Here is a 19082-nt window from a genome sequence, read left to right on the forward strand (position 1 = left end):
AAAGACGATTTGATACCTATCCTTTCCAAAGTCCTTCAAAAAATACAAGAAGCAATACTCCCTAGCAAATTTTATGAGTCCAACATAACTCTCATACCAAAGCTCAGCAAGGACAACAACAACAATAAAACTACAGGCCAATATCTCTAATGAATACAGATGCAAAAACCTAAACAAAATACTAGCAAATTGAATACAACAATACATTAAAAAATAATATATCATGATCAAGTGGGATTCATTCCAGGAGCACAAGGATACTTTAACACACGTAAATCAATCAACAAAATACACCACAAAACAAAACAAAAAATAAAAATAATTTGATCTTATCAATAGATGCAGAAAAGGCATTCAACATGATACAATATCCATTTATGTTTAAAACACTCAATAAAATGGATGTAAAAGAAAATTACCTCAACATAATAAAGGCCTTATATGACAAACTATCAGCTAATATCACACTAAATGGCAAAAAAAATGAAGGCTTTTTCCTCTAAAATCAAGAACAAGACAAGGATGCCCATTCTCTCCATTCCTATTCAACATAGTACTGGAAGTCTTAGTCAGAACAATCAGGCAAGAGAAAGAAATAAAAAGGCATTCATATCAGAAAAGAATAAGTAAAGGTATCACTTTTTGTGGATGATATAATCCTGTATATAAAAAACCACAAAGATACCACAGAACAACTATTAGAAACAATAAGCAAATATGTAAAGGATACAAAAATTAATATACAAAAGTCAATTGCTTTCCTATATGCCAATGATGAAACTTCAGAAAATAAACTCAAAAAGAACAATTCCTTTTACAATTGCAATAACAAAAAAATGCCTAGGAATAAACTTAACAAAGAATGTGAAGGAACTATACACTGAAAACTATAAGGCATTATTGAAAGAAATTGAAAAAGACACAATAAAATGGAAAAATATCTCAAGTTCATGGACTGCAGGAATCAACATAGTTAAAATGCCCATATTACCCAAAGAAATATATAAATTAAATGCAATCCCCATCAAAATCCCAATATCATTTTTTTTAAAGAAATAGAACCAAACATCACCAGGTTTCAAAAGTGAGAAAAAGAAAGGAACCAGAGTTATCACTCTACACGACTTCAAATTATACTATAGATCCACAATAATAAAAACAGCATGGCTTTGGCAGAAAAAAAGACATACAGACCAATGGAACAGAATTGAAAGCCCAGTAATAAAGCCACATATATATAGACAAATAATCTTCAACAAAGGAGCCAAAAACACACAATGGAGAAAAGAAAGCCTCTTCAGTAAATGGTGCTGAGAAAATTGGAAAGGCACAGGCAAAAAAATGAAACTTGACTACATTTTGTCCCCCCACTCAAAAATTATTTCAAAATGGATTAAAGACTTAAATATAATGCCCGAAACAATAAATTACATAGAAGAAAACTTATGGACCTTGGTCATAGAGAACTATTTATGAATTTGACCCCAAAGACAAGGGAAGTAAAGGCAAAAGTAAATGAATGGGACTATATCAAACTAAAAAGCTTCTGCACAGCAAAAGAAACTGATGACAAAAGAAACAAAAAGGCAGTCAACCACATGAGAGATGATATTTACAAACATGAGCTCTGATAAAGGGTTAATATCCAAAATATATAAAGAACTCACAAAGCTTAGCAAAAAACAAGCATACAATCAATTAAAAAATGAGAAGAGGACCTGAACAGATGCTTCTCCCAAGGAGACATACAAATGGCCAACAGAGATATGAAAAGATGCTTATCTTCAGAGGCTATTACAAAAACGCAAATCAAAACTACGAGATACCGGCCTTGGCCGGTTGGCTCAGTGGTAGAGCATCAGCCTGCAGTGCAGGAGTCCTGGGTTCGATTCCCGGCCAGGGCACACAGGAGAAGCGCCCATCTGTTTCTCCACCCCTCCCTCTCTCCTTCCTCTCTGTCTCTCTCTTCCCCTCCCGCAACCAAGGCTCCATTGGAGCAAAGTTGGCTCAGGCGCTGAGGATGGCTCCATGCGCCTCTGCCTCAGGCGCTAGAATGGCTCTGGTTGCAACAGAGCTATGCCCCCGATGGGCAGAGCATTGCCCCCTGGTGGGCATGCCGGGTGGATCCCGGTTGGGCACATGCGGGAGTCTGACTGCCTCCCCATTTACAACTTCAGAAAAATACAAAATATAAAAGAAAGAAAACTACGAGATACCACTTCACACCTGTCAGATTGGCTTTTACCAACAAGACAGGTAATAAGAAGTGTTGGAGAGGTTGGGGAGAAAAAGAAGCCCCATTCACTGCTGGTGGAAATGTAAACTGGTACAGCTGTTATGAAAGAAAGCATGGTGGTTCCTCAAAAAATTAAGAATAGAACTACCATATGATCTTGCAATCTCTCTACTGAATATTTACAACAAAAAATTAACAACACTGGTATGTAAAGACACATGCAACCCCCCCCCCAATGTTCATTGTAGCATTACTCACAGTGGTCATGACATGAAAACAGCCAAAGTGTTCCCCAATAGAGGATTGGATAAAGAAGATGTGGTACATATATACAATGGAACACTACTCAGCCATAAGAAATGATGACATAGTGACATTTACGACAACATAAATGGACCTTGATAAGATTATACTGAGGAAATAAGTAAATCAGAAAAAGGTAGAAACTCTATCATTTCATGCATAGGTGGGATATAAAACTGAGCCTCATGTACATAGATATAATTGAAGTGGTTACCAGGGGGAGGGGGCTGTGAGGCCAGGGGGCGGGAGAGGGGAGTAAAGAGGGAAAAGTCTGTGGTCATGCAGAGTGATTTGCCTTTGGCTGATGGATATACAACATAATCAACAGTTCAATTGCTATAGAAATGTTTATCTGAAATCTATTCTGAAACCTATGTACTCTTATTAATGTCAATGTTAAATTTAATTTTCTAAAAAATATAATAAAAATAAAAAAACCTGTTTTAGTGAACATATTCTAATTAAATACAGAGTTTCTCTTTTTTCATGTTTATTTTATTGTCTATCCATCTGGTTGCTCTAATTACTAATTTCTACACTGGTGGAGGTGAGCTTCGGAAAAATCAGTCTGAGGTCTCACCTGCGGTGGCTCAGTGAATAAAGCGTCGACCTGGAATGCTGAGGTCGCCAGTTTGAAACCCTGGGTTTGCCTGGTCAAGGCATATATGGGAGTTGATGCTTCTTGCTCCTCCCACTTTCTCTCTCTCTCTTTCTCTCTCTCTCTTACCGCTCACTAAAATAAATAAAATAAAAGTCTAAAAAACGGAAAAAGAATAATCAGTCTGTCTTTGCTGCAATCCAGAAATGTTAACAATAATAATAGGAAGAAGGCATTCCACACAAAAATAAGTAGGGAAAGAAACCTCTGTATTGAGTCTATTCCCTCTTCTGCTCTTTGAGACACAAATAAGCTCTTCCACATCATCTCACCTTTATTTGATAAGCCAGTCTACTTTCTTCCAAACTCTGTCTGAGAAAAAACTCTTCACCCTTTCATCTACCTTTAGAAAGGCACAACCAGGAAACACTGTCCAATATAAGCTCACCTCCTCCTGTCTTTCAGTCACAGTTCTATTAAATCAATACCACACAAACTAATCAGAAAACAAAAATATTGCTTTCATTTTTTTTACAATAATTCCACAATCTTGAAAGAAATTAAACTTGGGGAAAAGAATGGCCATCACCTTCTCATAAGCTTGAGAGAGAGGGGTGACAATTGTAAAAAACGTCTGATAATTGTGGTTGTTCTAAAAGGTGGTTTGTTTTTTAAAGACTTTATTTATTCATTTTAGAGAGGAGAGAAGGAGGAGAGAGAGAGAGAGAGAGAGAGAGAGAGAGAGAGAGAGAGAGAGAGAGAGAGAAGAGGGGAGGAGCAGGAAGCATCAACTCCCATATGTGCCTTGACCAGGTAATCCCAGGGTTTTGAACCGGCGACCTCAGCATTCCAGGTCAACGCTTTATCCACCGCACCACCACAGGTCAGGCTAATTGTGGTTGTTCTATGGTTATACAGTGTGTCCGTAAAGTCATGGTGCACTTTTGACCAGTCACAGGAAAGCAACAAAAGACGACAGAAATGTGAAATCTGCACCAAAAAAAAGGAAAACTCTCCCAGTTTCATACCTATTCAGTGCAGTTCGATGTGGGCTCACGCATAGATTTTTTAGGGCTCCTTAGGTAGCTATCCAGTATAGCCTCTACAGACTCGTCACTGACTGATGGCCTACCAGAACGGGATTTCTCCACCAAACTGCCGGTTTCCTTCAACTGCTTATCCCACCAACTAATGTTATTTCTATGTGGTGGCACATCATTATAAATGCGCCAATATTCACGTTGTACTTTGGTCATGAATTCGAATTTAGCGAGCCACAGAACACACTGAACTTTCCTCTGTACCATCCACATCTCGACTGGCATGGCCGTGGGCTGCTCCACTGTATACACGGTGTTACATCATCACTGCGCATGCGCACATGCTGCCACATCATCCTACAGAAACTGGGAGAGTTTTCCTTTCATTTGGTGCAGATCTCACATTTCTATCGTCTTTTGTTGCTTTCCTGTGACCGGTCAAAAGTGCACCATGACTTTACGGACACACTGTATTAACAATTGCAAAATTGGCCCTTGCCGGTTGGTTCAGTGGTAGAGTGTTGGCCCAGCATATGGATTTCTCAGGTTTGATTCCTGGTCAGGGCACACAGAAGTGCCCATCTGCTTCTCCACCCCTCTCCCTCTCACTTCTCTCTCTCTTCTCTTCTTGCAGCCATGGCTCAATTGAAACAAGTTGGCCCCGGGCGCTGAGGAAGGCTCCATGGCCTACACCTCAGGTGCTAAGGAGAGGTCAGTTGCTGAGCAACAAAGCAATGTTCCAGATAGCAGAGCATCGCCCCCTAGCGGGCTTTGGGAGTGGATCCTGGTTGGGGCTCATGTGGAAGTCTGTCTCTCTGCCTCCCCTCTTCTCACTGAATTAAAAAATAAAAAATGTACAATTCTTCAGAGAGACTATATGCTAGCAGAGAGTTCAAGACCATCCATCCTAAGCTCCTTCTTCACCCAGTCTTAGCAAGGGTTTTCTGGAACTTAGTCATGAGAAGCAATGTTCATTCACTTGTCTTTCACCATATGCTTAGTTCATCTATTACCATTATGCATCGAGTTGGTCTTTCTTTGGACAGTTCTGACATTTATTGAAAGGTAACAAATTGGTCAACACATCACAGCTATATTCAGCTTCTTGTTGAACAAAAATTGTGTGTCCATACCTAAAGTCAAGTGTCCCATTTTATATTATTGTTATTTGAATGAGTGCCTTTTCTTTCTACACTGGGACCATGTCTTACTTTTTGCTTTATCTTCTGAATTCAATATATGTCCTACAGCAGACAACTGTACCTATTTTTAATTTTTTAATTAATTTTTTTTCTAGAGAGAGGGGGAGAGAGGGAGATTGGAGGAAGAAATGGGAAGCATCAACTTGTAGTAGTTGCTTCTTATGTGTGCCTTGACAAGGTAAGGCCTAGGTTTTGAAAGAGTGACCTCAGTATTCCAGGCCAATGCTTCATCCACTGTATCACCACAGGTCAAGCTGATTTAGTTCTTAATTCTTACTCTTTGACTCCTGAAATAGTGATAGAACTCATCCCTTACATTTTCTCCACTCCCTTGTGAGCTCAACCACATCAGCAAAGTGTTCCTATAGAGAGGACTGGATAAAGAAGATGTGGTACTTATATACAATGAAACACTATTTAGCCATAAGCAATGATGACATAGTGACATTTAAGACAACATGGATGGACCTTGAGAACATTACACTGAGGAAATAAGTAAATCAGAAGAAGCTAAGAACTATAGTATCATATATCGAACTCTCCTGATTTCATGAGTTTTGAAAAGGAAAAGCCCTCCTTGAGGTTTCCATCCCGGGTCCTGAGTCTTTAATGTGGAAAATATCTCCTAAGTGCCAAACTCACCTCCCCAACTAGTCAATTCGAGGTTCATACTAGGCCTAATTTTTCCCAGCAGTTGGCTTAGGGAATGTGAAATTGATGGCTCTGCTTGTCAAATCTGTCTGTCTGCACAGTGTAGAGTAGCACCATTTAGAGGAAGGGTGTTTGGAAAATTAAACAAGGATTGTCTGAATAGGAGACCTCTCAGCTTGCAATGGAATGACAGGTTTCTGCCCACAAGCTGGGGTTAAGACCTGCATATTGATGCTTCTTTTCACCCATTTGTGAGTAATGGGTCTCACCCCATTAGTGGGTGAATGTGTTACACCACTGGAAGCTATTAGTCGTTCTCTGTAGGTCTGTATGAGGGAGCAGTAGATATACATAAATATGTACTTGCTGACAGATCTCTGTATTTATCTGCCTGTCAGTGGGAGCAGACAGGGCACAGCTCTTTGATGGGCAAGAACTATAGGTCAAAGCCATGCTCTTACTGCTGCTGCTGCTCTGTGATTGCTGTGACTTTATCATTTGAGTCCCAAAGGGGGCTAGAGGCAGCTTGTTAGTTGTTGTTCCAGCCGAACCTGGGAGGCTAGCTCTGGTCACTAACATAATTGAAGAGACTTTGCAAATGTGGACTGCAAATACTGTGGCCAGTGAAATGGTCACTTAAACCATGGTCACCTACCATCTATAATCTTTCAACTATGTCCTGAGAGTCCATACATCTCTGCTATCTCCAGGCACCAGCCCTAATGCTATTCTGATGCTGTCTGATCCTCCTGGATTCTGCCTGTCAAGTGTGTTTCCTGCTACAGGCTCTATTACTCACTGTCTCTCAGCCTCTACTCCACTCAAGAGACACATTCTTTCCCAGGAGGAGAAAATTATTGTGCTTCCATCTCCTAAAGGAAATCATCTACTAAACTAGGTGCTTATTTTTGCAGCAGTTACATCCCTACAACATTGATCTTGGTCTTTTTCATCTCAATATGCCTGTTGAGAAAAATCTGTTTTCCCTCTCATTATGGCAGCCTAAATTAGTGATTACTTTGGGCACGGGGGGAAAAAGTAGGTTAATAATGATAGTAAATAATACAGAAATTAATAAGTAACAAAATAAGAATAAACTGTTTCACATAATCACAACTGTAGACCTACTTTTGTGCATCCTGATATATAACAGGAAAATAAGCGGAGCAAACTCATCTTTTTAATCCAGGCCCATTTATCAGTTTAATTTGATAGTGGGAATTAATTGTGCATTTTTCAAAATTCAGTGAGAAGAGGGGAGGTAGAGAGACAAACTTCCGCATGTACCCTGACTAGGATCCACCTGGCAAGTCCACTAAGGAATGATGCTCTGCCCATCTAGGACATTGCTCTATTGCTCAGCAACCGAGCTCTCCTTAGCACCTGAGGCATAGGCTATGGAGCCTTCCTCAGTGCCTAGGCTAACTTGCTCCAATCAAGCCATGGCTGCAGGGGTGGGGGGATAGAGAGAGAGAGAGAGAGAGGAGGCAAGAGGGGGAGGGGTGGAAAAGCAGATGGGTGCTTCTGTGTGCCCTGACCAGGAATCGAACCTGAGACATGCACACACTGGGTCAACACTCTACCACTAGGCCAACAGGCCAGGGCCAACCGTGCAGTTATTAATATAGCCATAGTATACTGCTCACAAAAGTTAGGGGATATTTCAAAATGAATACGAAACAATAAAATACCCCCTTATTTTTGTGAGCAGTGTAAAATCACAGTTATTGAACATTCTTTACGATTATCACCCCTCCCTCTCATGCTTATAAGAAGGCGTGGGCCATTCTTTTCCAGAGTTTAATTTCCCTCAAGATCGTGGGATTATTTTAAAGAACGACAGCAATATTTTTACTTTCTGATTGGTTTATATGGTATTGATTTAATGGAACTGTGGCTGAAAGACAGGAGGAGGTGAGCTTATAAAGGTAGATTAAAGAGTTTTGTCTCAGACAGAATTTGGAAGGAAGAAGACTGGCTTATCAAATAGAGGTGAGATGATGTAGAAGGGCTTATTTCTAAAAGAAAAGAAAAGAACAATCAAAGGTTGAAGAATGAAATATCTAGCTTTAAAATTTTAACAGTAGTCTTTATTTTTATTCATTTAGTGGGGGGACAAAGAAAAAGAGAGGGGGGGGATGAACAGGAAGCATCAACTCCCATATGTGCCTTGACCAGGCAAGCCTGGCGTTCCAAACAGGCAACATCAGCATTTCAAGTCGACGCTTTATCCACTTGCCACTACAGGTCAGGCTTAAGGAGATTCTTGATATGATATAATGATAATGGCATTTCACTTCTGTGATCTTCCTCCCAAAACTCATAACCCCATGCTAAGAGAACAATATCAGCCAAACACAAACTGATGGACATTCTATAGGATACCTGATCAGTACTCCTCAATTTTTCAAGGTTGCGAAAAAGAAGGAAAGTTTAAGAAACTGACACTGACCAGAAGAGCCTATGGAGACATGACAACTAAATATAATGTGTTCCTAGATAGTATACTGGGACAGAAAAAGGACATTTCTTCTTTTTTCAAGTGAGAGGAGGGGAGACAGAAAGACAGATTCCCGCATGTGCCCCAACCGGGATCCATTTGGTGACCCCCTTCTGGGGCCAATACTCTGCCTATCTTGGGCCATGCTTGCAACTGAGCTATTTTTAGCACCTGAGATGGAGGCTCCAAGAGCCATCCTCAGTGCCCAGGGCTGATGCTCTAGAACTAATTGAGCCATGGCTGTGGGAGAAGTAGGAAGTGGAGGAAGCGAGAGAGAGAAAGAAAGAGAGATGGAGAAGAATGAGAAGGAGGAGTGGAGAAGCAAATGGTCACTTCTCCTGTGTGCCCTGACCAGAAATCAAACCTAGGAAATCCACGTGCTGGGCTGATGCTCTACTGCTGAGCCAACTGGGCAGGGCCCTGTATTGAGTTCTAATTCTATGACAGCCATTGTTCTCATTACCCACAAAGACTAAATTCTGGACTCCACCTGACCTTTCTGGATTCATATTGTAATCTTCACATGCATCTCATTTCTAACTTCATTACTTCTTATACACACCACTTCATTCCCACTGCCATGCCTTCTTTCACATTGACGTTTTTCTTTATTTCCTGGTTTCTGATACCACACTGGCATATTCCATGTCCCTCTCACTTCAAAAGATCCTTTTCCCTTTATCTTTCAACAGTCAGCTTTTACATGTATAGCTAAAATTTTCTATGATCAAGCTTCCATGTTCCACTAGAGGCCATCTGATGTGAGTTCTTGCAGCAGTCACTGCCTTTCTTTACTGCCCATTTTGGTGCATAATAATGGAATAATAATTTCTACCTAATTTTTTTTAGGATTTAATCTCTGCAAAAGATTATAGAAACTAGAAGCTCATTGTAAGCAGATATTGTGTCTGTTAACTAGTATGATAAATAATTATTGAGATTAGCATCATACATATTTCTAAATTTAAATTTTATCCTTTCCTCTTTTTAAAAAATATTTTTTTGCCTGAACACAGTGGTGCAGTGGATAGAGTGTTGGTCTGGGACACCGAGGACTCAAGTTTGAATCCCTGAGGTCGCTGGCTTGAGCGCGGGCTCACCAGCTTGAGTGCGGGGTTGCTGGCTTGAGCGTGGGACCATAGACACGACCCCTTATTCACTGGCTTGAGTCCAAAGGTCATTGGATTGAGTAAGGGGTCACTGGCTCAACTGGAGTCCCCTGGTCAAGGAACATATGAGAAACCCATCAATGAACAACTAAGATGCTGCAACTATGAGTTGATGCTCCTTATCTCTATTCCTTCCTGTCTATCTGTCTGTCTCTCTTGCTAAATATATATATTGTTCTCTTTTAGGTAAGGTAAGAGTATAAGAATAGTGACAATAAAGAGAACAAAATAAATATGTCAACATGTAATGGTTAGTGGTCTTTACTGGCTGTAACATTCTACATATTGTTGTTAGTTCCTCTCCATTTTGTATGTGTGATATTTACTTAGACATACATAATGGTAACATTGCCCAATTACATTTTACAATAACTGAGCTTTGAATGTTGTTAGTGTCAGCCTGGGATCGAACAGGTATAGGGCAGTGGATAAGTTCAGGATATAAGATCTCATATTTATCAAGGAACTAATTTAAGGACAACTGTGGGAGGCATAACAAAGAAGACAACATATAGTGTGCCATGGCTGCTGAACGCTGTTTCTTGCAGAAATGGTTTGATGTCAGCTTTCACTTGCTTATTATTGATATAAGCACATTTTCCTCAAAATACAATAAAATAGAAAGGCATGTATAACATGGTATGGAGATCAAAATCAAGGTTAGAACCAAGGGCAGCAGATTACAATACAAATGGGTAATGAGTCACTTGTGAGACTAAAATTCACAGATTTCAAAAGGGAGGAAAGTATTGGCAGAGGCATAGAGACCACAGTTGTAAGGGTAGTGTCCGTGGTTCCATGAAGGAAAAGATGAAGCAGAGAGGAGGACAGGCCTACTAGACTGACTGGATATTAGTACCGAGAGTTTTAAGTCAGATAAGAAGACAAAAATATCTAGGAGAGTTTGGGCTGGAAAACTGGAAATACTAACTAGGGATCATGAATATGGTGGCCTAGGTGGACAATGAGGTCAAGTAAGGTCAGCATTTAGAACGTAAGGTAGTCAGGACTGCATAAGTGAAGAGGCTAGGAATAGAAGAACATTCATTCATTCACCCTATATTTATTTACTGAGTTGGAACTATAATGATTTTACCAATAGATACGGACTAGATCATGCCTAATAGAATTTTTAGTTTAGGAAGAACTTAAGTGATGGCGAACTATAGGAAGTATGTAATGAGTGAGGCCCAGCAACTGAGTAATTCTGCATCAAGTACTTGAAACTTGTGTTAAGGCTGAAGTCAGTACAAAGATCACCTCATCCAAGGCATGGATTTCTCATGTGTTCTCTGCCTAGAAGGACATTCAGATTAACATGTTGGTGAAGCTTAAGCCCACAGCTGGGGAAAGCAAGCATTCTTAGGTGAATGGTGTGTGTGTGTGTTTGTGTGAATGCATACCTGCATGTGTGTAGGTTTTATCCTAACAAGTATTAACCATGATCCTAAATGAGGATGAGAAGGACAATAATGGTGATTATGACAATAGGTAATCTTTATTGTATCTCACTATATACTAGGTCTTAGTTTAAAATTTCGTATTAGATCATTTACTCCCCACAGTAATTTTATGATAAAGGTATCATCCCTATTTTGTAGCTTAAGAAACTGAGGCATAAAGATTAAAGCTTTCCCATTGTGTCAAATGGCTAGTAAGTTGTAGAACCCAGGCAGTCTGTGCAGTTAATCACTGCAATGCTGTCTAAATCTAGGGGAACAAGAGGAGAGTTGTACTACCTCACGTAGAAGCTTATCTATGTCAACATATCTTCTTCTTTACATTCCCATGGATAGAAATGATATGAGGCCACTCTTACTGGAGCTGTAGCCCTTCTCAGAAATGTGACAATGGTATATTGTTGTTCAGGCATATAATAAAAGCATCATGGTAACAGATGAGAGATTTGGTTCTTGTAGACTAGTTTTTAATTATACTAGTTAAGCAACAAAGATATATTGTGAGAAAGCATAACAATAGACAGGCTAATATGGAAAGTAAAATTTTAGTGTCAGTCGGTCATTAAGTGTGGGCCCAGCTCTCTACCTCTCCATTTTCCATTTCTCTACAGAGTGAAATAAGCATTAGTAGGATGACTATAAAACACTACCTTGCTTAGGAGAAGCCATAAGTTCTATTACCACTGTGATTTTCTGAACCATGATAATTCTGCTGGGACTTTTATTAAGACACCATCCACACAGATGACTCCCAAGCCCAGGAAAGAGTGACCAAATAAAACACTAGCACCATAATGACTGAAGAAGTTTGGACTCTAGTGTCCAATTTTGTACTGCTTACTCTTAAAAAGTTGATCGTTAACACAGCATCATGAAAATGAAATTTTCATTAAAAACCAAAGAGAAATGTACTTAGCTTTCCATCTTTCCTTGTAGGTCTCCTGGAGTCAATTCCAAAGCATCACCTAATAAATACTATTTAGGAATTGGCAATTTTATATAAATTATTTTCCTTAGGGTATAAACATTCAGGTCAATTATTATGGTTTCCAATTTTCAGCTTGACTATATCTCAAGACAGAATGTCTGCTTTTGATATCTTGGAAATGTCTTTTGGGGGCAATGTATGACCTGTACCTTATGGGTGCTAAGACTATCCAGTACTGTTTTTCACAAGTGAGCTGGGTCAAGGCAAAGAGGGGAAAGAACTGAGCAAAGACTCATAGGCTGTAAACCCTGCTGTACAGTAAGTCTAAAAGTCCCCACTTTTTTAGCTTCAGCATGTTGGAAGACCCTGATCTTAAACTTAGTATAGAATTCTTCAAGCAGAAAAACAGAAACGCCTATAACGTGAACATGTCAGGAGTAGCTGGCCCCTTTTAGCATTTGACCTTTAACGAATGATCAGACTGCTCTTTCTTTTTTTTTTTTTTTTTTTTTTTTTTTTTTTTCATTTTTCTGAAGCTGGAAACAGGGAGAGACAGTCAGACAGACTCCCGCATGCGCCCGACCGGGATCCACCCGGCACGCCCACCAGGGGCGACACTCTGCCCACCAGGGGGCGATGCTCTGCCCATCCTGGGCGTCGCCATGTTGCGACCAGAGCCACTCTAGCGCCTGGGGCAGAGGCCAAGGAGCCATCCCCAGCGCCCGGGCCATCTTTGCTCCAATGGAGCCTTGGCTGCGGGAGGGGAAGAGAGAGACAGAGAGGAAAGCGCAGCAGAGGGGTGGAGAAGCAAATGGGCGCTTCTCCTGTGTGCCCTGGCCGGGAATCGAACCCGAGTCCTCCGCACGCTAGGCCGACGCTCTACCGCTGAGCCAACCGGCCAGGGCCAGACTGCTCTTTCTATACCTTAGCCTGTATCAGCTGCAGAGGTGATAGATACCTGTCATATTTTAGGATAGATTATCACCTCAGCCCTTGGAGTGATTGAGTATTTATAGATACAAAGATAGAACATAAAGCACATATGTACAGGCAGGAGTCCCCTGGAGGTGGCGATTAGGACTAGGCAGTAATTTTAGCTTGAAATTCCTATGACTTAAATAGCCACTTGAGCTCTGCTCTTGCAGTTTACGATGTCAATAGAACCCCTAAATGAAATTACAGCCTTCTGATACGCAGCAGGATAGCTTTTCTTTGCCATGCAATATACACGGCCGGGAGAAATTGCTCTGTATATGGAGTTTCACTAAAGCGAAATTTATCATAAGGTTGCTCTGCTAAAATATAATTATGCTGTTATTCACTGGATAACACATCTAATGACTTGGGGTGCACTTGATAGCCATGTTTCAGTGAACACAAACATACGCCCTGATGTGAACTGGGCACTCCAGTGCTTCAGAGCGCTATCGATTTCAGTTCTACCATAATTTACACCTGGCTTGTTTTGCCAATAGCTTGGACCCATGCTAACACTGGAATATACACATTCAGGTATAAGAGAATCAGAAAAGAACAGTACAGCAAAAATGCATGCAGCAAGGCCCTGGTCATTTTGCTCAGTGGCAGAGCGTCAGCCTGCTGTGTGTATGTCACAGGTTCGATTCCCAGTCAGGGCACACATCAAAGCGACCATTTGCTTCTCTTTTTTCCCCTTCCCCTTCTCTCTCTCTCTCTTTCCCTTCTGCAGCCATGGCTCAATTGGTTCGAGTTCATCAGCCCTAGTTTCTGAGGATGGCTCAGGGGAGCTGCCACCTCAGGTGCTAAAACTAGCATCATTGCGGTTGCGGGCATGGCGCTGGGTGGGCAGAGCATTGGCTCCAGATGGGGTTTGCCGGGTGGATCCTGGGCAGGGCACATGTGGGGATCTCTTTTTCTGTCTCCCCTCCTCTCACTTGGAAAAGAAAAAAGAAATAAAAAAAAAGTGCATGCAGCAAGCTTTTCAGGATTCTGCCTTTATAATAATCTCCCTTGATGTTAATCAAATATTCTGCATGACTTTCTTGTTATGTTTGGGCATTTTAGCACTGTCCCACGGTTGCTGGTGACAGTAACAATAACCTCTTATGTTTGTACAAACATTCAGGGCAGCATCTGAGTGGACCAGTCATCTTGGTCCACTTCCAGGAAGCAAAATTACTAGAATATAGTAGTTGTTCAATATAATCACTTTTTTTTGTTTTTGTTTTCTGCTGGAATAATCTTTCTTTTATTTTTCACTGAAGGTCACATTCAATATATATTTTTTTAATTTCAGTTGTACAGCATGGTGGTTAGACAATCACATACTTGACAAAGTGATATCTTGGCTATTTCAAGTACCCACCTGGCACCATATCTACTTCTTACAAAGTTATTGACTGTATTTTCTATACTATACTTAACATCCCTGGGACTATTTTGTAACTCTCAATTTGTACTTCTTAATTCTTTTTTTATTTTCTTTTGTTTTTTATTTATTAATTTTTATTAATTTTGTCTCCCTTATATGTGGAATCTAATGAACAAAGTGAACTGAGGAATGGAATAGAGGCAGAGGCGGGGTCACAGGACAGATGGACAGCTGTCAGAGGGAAGGGCGATGAGGGGATGGGATCAGAGAAGGTGAAGGGATTAGTGAAACTATATATACATGACACAGAGATATAGATAACAGGACAGCAAATCCCAGAGGGAAGGGGGGAGGGAGTTAGAGGGAAGAGGGCAAAGGGGGTATAAAAAGGGACACAGGGGTGGGGGGTGAGGGAGTTATACTCAGAGGAACAGTAAATCCATGTAAACATAATAAATAAAAATTAATATAATTGTTTTTAAGGCTGCTCTTCCTCTCTGTTTCATAAATGTGGTATACCCCTTTTCTTCCTGTCCACATATTTTCCTTGAGAAAAGTCCACTCTATAATTTTAACTACCATCGTGATGCTATTAATTTAGATAACTGTCAAACTATCTCTATCCCTGACCTATCTCTAGTTTTCCTGACTAAATCCAGCACCCTACCAGATATCAGTCTGAATTTTCCCCCCAAATCTCAAAACTAACACATTCAAAAGCAAATTTATCATCTTCCTCCAGCCTACAAACCTGCTTCTCCCCCTGATAGCCTTTTTTTGCTTGGTTGTACAAGGCAGAATCCTGGGAGCAATCCAAAACTCCTTCTCTTGATGCCCATCCCAAAGGTTATTAAATTGTGTCCATTCTGACTTTTATCTCTGGAATGTGTCTCCTCCTCTCTATTCCCATAGTTATTGTCCTACTTCAGGGCTTCATTGTTTCCTGTCTGAACTATTTCAGTTACCTCCTAATTCATTTCCCTGTCTCTATTCTCCTATTCCTCCAAGCTACCCTCCACTTTTCCACTAGGGTGATCTTCTATAACACAATTTGATAATTAACCTTCTCTCCTTAAAATTTTTCAGTGGCTCCCCAAATGCCACAAGATGAAGTTAAAACTTCTTTGCGTGGAAATCAAGGCCCAATATGATTGTTCCCTGCTTACATCTACAATATCATTACTCTACCCTCTACTAAACATTAGTGATACTGGTCCCCAACTCTGCCATGCTATGATCCAGTTAAGTGCCTTTGCCTCTGCTGGTGCTCTTACTCAATGTTCATCCTCTTGCTGAGTATTTGGGGAAATCCTTCAAGTCCCAGCTTGAGTGTACTAGATTTTCTGTGAACCATTCCCTGATCCACCCCACCTGAAGGTACATTCAGTTAAACACTCACTATTTTATGCTCTCAACATCCTTCGGTTATGATACTTACTTAGCATAGGGCATTATACAAACCTGTTTCCCTATCTGTTACTCCTCTAGCAAGCAGTTAGAGGCCATGTCTTATTTATTTTTGCATTGTCAGTGACAGAGCCAAAACCTTCACAGCGGCATGTCAGGTCCCACTGCCTTGCCTCCCTCACCTCCCACTATTCTCCTGCTTGCTCACTCTCACCCTGCCACACAGAATTCTTGTTTTCACTCAAACTTGCCAGGTGCATTTTGTCCAGGGCATTTGCGTTTGGTGGTTCCACTGCCAAAAATGCTCTGGCCTAGATATCCACAAAACTTGCTTCTTTACCTTTCTCAAATGTTGTCCCTCAATGAGGCATTTCTTCTCCATCCAATTTAAAATTGCACTTGACCCCGGACACACATACATACATTCTCTCAATCTTTCTCTGACTTTCCTTGTTTTAATTTTCTCCACAACACTTACCACTGTCTTATATGTCGTGTGTGTGTGTGTGTGTGTATAAATATATGTACATTTTTGGCTTTTCTAATAATTTATTTTTTTCCTTTTTATTGAATTTACTGGGGTGACACTGGTTAACAAAATTAAACAGGTTTCAGATGCATGATTCCACAACACATCAGCTGTACACTGTATTGTGTATTCACCAACCCAAATCAAGTCTTCTTCCATACATAATTTACATATGTACTTGTTTGTCATCTTTCTCCCCTGCCTAAGAGGTAAGACCAGAGACTGATGTGTTTTATTTACTGTAGTATCCCGGACCTTGGAAAAGTTTTGGGTGCATAGTATGTGCTCCCCAATAGATATTAATAAGTGAATCAGTCTTTAGCTTCTAGAATTACACTTGATACAGAGTATGAGTTCAAAAATGTTTCTTGAATTAATAAAATAGTGAATGAATGAATGAATGAATGTTAAATCCATGTTTAATTGAACGTAATGAGCAGACATCTTTGTGATCTGATCCTCATAACAATGCTGGTAATAAGCTGAGTGGGTACATTATCTCATTAGATAAACGAAGTAAATGAGTCCCAGAAAGATTAGGAGCCTAAATTAAAGCTATATGAAAAATAAATTAATTAAAGCTATATGGGTAGTTTAATATTTGCTACTCTTTTCAATTCACTATTAAAAGGTAGAAATGATTCTTTGCACTAGGTTTGTGATGTACCTCTAATATTTATTATACTTCCTCTTGATTAGGAAGGCAATTTGCAGATGAAAGGTGCTAATACTTTTTATTACAATTTGTATCTTTCCTTTTTAGGGCTTTTATATAAAATGGATCCTTTTCTTTCATTTTCAAAAGTGGATTAGGCACTCATACAATTTACCCCTCACAGTGGACTATACATGACTACCCAAGAGGGCACCATGCTATAAACCCTGCAGAATGAGCTGGAAGGTGAGTGTGGCATTTGTAGCTTGAGGATGAACAGGTTGTTTGGTGCCAAGTCTGCTAATGGAGCTGTCTCTATGTGTTAACACTCAAAGGAGAACAAATTCAACAACAAAACATTTCACTTTTTGGCATGTCTATGGAGAGTTAACTTTCCATTGTTCAAGGGTTAATTATCCATTATATGAATCACTTCTCTTTCTCCTTCTGGCTGCTTACCTCTAGGAATTCAGTTTACTCCAGGATAAGCAGGAAAAATAAAAAGATGAAAATGAAACCAGTACATTTCATTTATATATATTAGAAGCTCTAGAAAATAATTCAGAGCAGGAGACAGAATTAGATGTAGTTTGGGGATTGCCAAGTTGATTGACCATTGATAACAGATGTAATTAAAGCATATTCGCCACAATATTTTGGTTTCTTTTAATTACTGCTTGTTATAGTTGGTTTGTAGGATATGAAATTACTCCCTGGATGTGCTTCATGTCAGAAGCATTCCATTTAGGGTGCCGAAATGGGCTCCTCTCCTCAGATCTCCCCAGAGCACTGAAGGTGCCTTAGCGTGCTGCAGTTTAAGGACCAAAGCAGCACCAAGTGGTCCTACCGATTTCTCTACTCGTCCAACAACTGCACTTGACTATTGTAAGCTATTACTTGCCCAAAATAGGGCGTTTAATTAGTGCTTGTTAAGACACTGGAAGTGATTTGGCCGCCTGTCCTCTTACCTCTCTCTTTATTGTGCTGTCTATGTGCCCCACCCCTGCTTTACCTAGTTCACAGGGCATTCAGAACAAGTCTTTGTGCCTTTCCACAGCGAACATAGCCTGAGCTTTTTAGATAATGAGTTCAAGGAAAGGAAGAGCCACTGACTGACTGAAAGCAAGTATTGACAAGCTGGAGAGACCTTTGGTCAACATAATACATTACAAGTGAATCTGGTATTGTCAGACTGCACAAGCAGACCAAGCTGGGTATTTGGCCACCCTCATGGGTCCTAGGCTGTAAGTGGAACTACTGCAAGCTCAGGACCTGATGTCCCATGAGAAATCACCTGGGCATTGTAGGGATTAGAAAAGCTACCTCAGCAAATGACTAGGGATGCTGCAGCTAGTTGGAAGTCCTAATATGTGAGTTTAAGGGGCTCAGATATAGAAGAATCTAGTGATTTATTTTCTTCCATTATGATAAGCAAGATGTATTCACTGTCAATGTATTGACATATGGACATTCATTCATTCATTCATTCATTATCTATTCATTGATCTTCCATTCAGAGAGGCAATTTGACATTATTTGGGAAGGAGATAAATAAATAAACATAAAATGCAGTACCTGCCCTCTAACTACTTATAGTTTCATACATTAATTTTAAAAAAAAACCACTTCAAAGCAGTATGTGAAAAGTGACAAAATGAAAGCTATAAATTTTAGAAATTCTATCAGTGTAGATGGGGCAGATCACTTTTATTTGGGTTATTATGGAAAGCTTCAGAGAAAGTGTGGCATGACAAAGATATGACTTGGTTGGGTAACTTGAAAGGTATCTGGAAAATGATAGTTGCTAATGTTGATATGTAAGTGTACCATCAAAGTATTTAAAGTAGAAATAAATAGCTGAGAAACTAAAAGAAATCAGATCATTTGTACATAAATTCATTCATTAAATATATTCTCAACTTTAAGATAATTAATAGCAATTTAATTTCTTTCTATTTAATTTAAACTATTGTATACATAAAGCAATTAATATTTTGAAGTTATGCATAATGGAATTTAGGTGTATAATCTAACATGCAGATTTGATGAAAAAC

The 19082-nt window shown here is 39.8% G+C and overlaps 1 protein-coding gene and 1 non-coding gene across 15 annotated transcripts in view; one reads left to right on the forward strand and one right to left on the reverse strand.

Moving 5' to 3' along the window:
* Positions 1–19082, reverse strand: part of ZBTB20 (zinc finger and BTB domain containing 20) — an 895053-nt gene that overhangs the window by 306124 nt on the left and 569847 nt on the right. The window lies entirely within an intron of this gene.
* Positions 1829–1904, forward strand: TRNAC-GCA (transfer RNA cysteine (anticodon GCA)). The gene has a single exon. It is a non-coding gene; the product is annotated as a tRNA-Cys (tRNA).

Source organism: Saccopteryx leptura, chromosome 8 (assembly GCF_036850995.1).
Source record: "Saccopteryx leptura isolate mSacLep1 chromosome 8, mSacLep1_pri_phased_curated, whole genome shotgun sequence".
Lineage (NCBI taxonomy): Eukaryota > Metazoa > Chordata > Mammalia > Chiroptera > Emballonuridae > Saccopteryx > Saccopteryx leptura.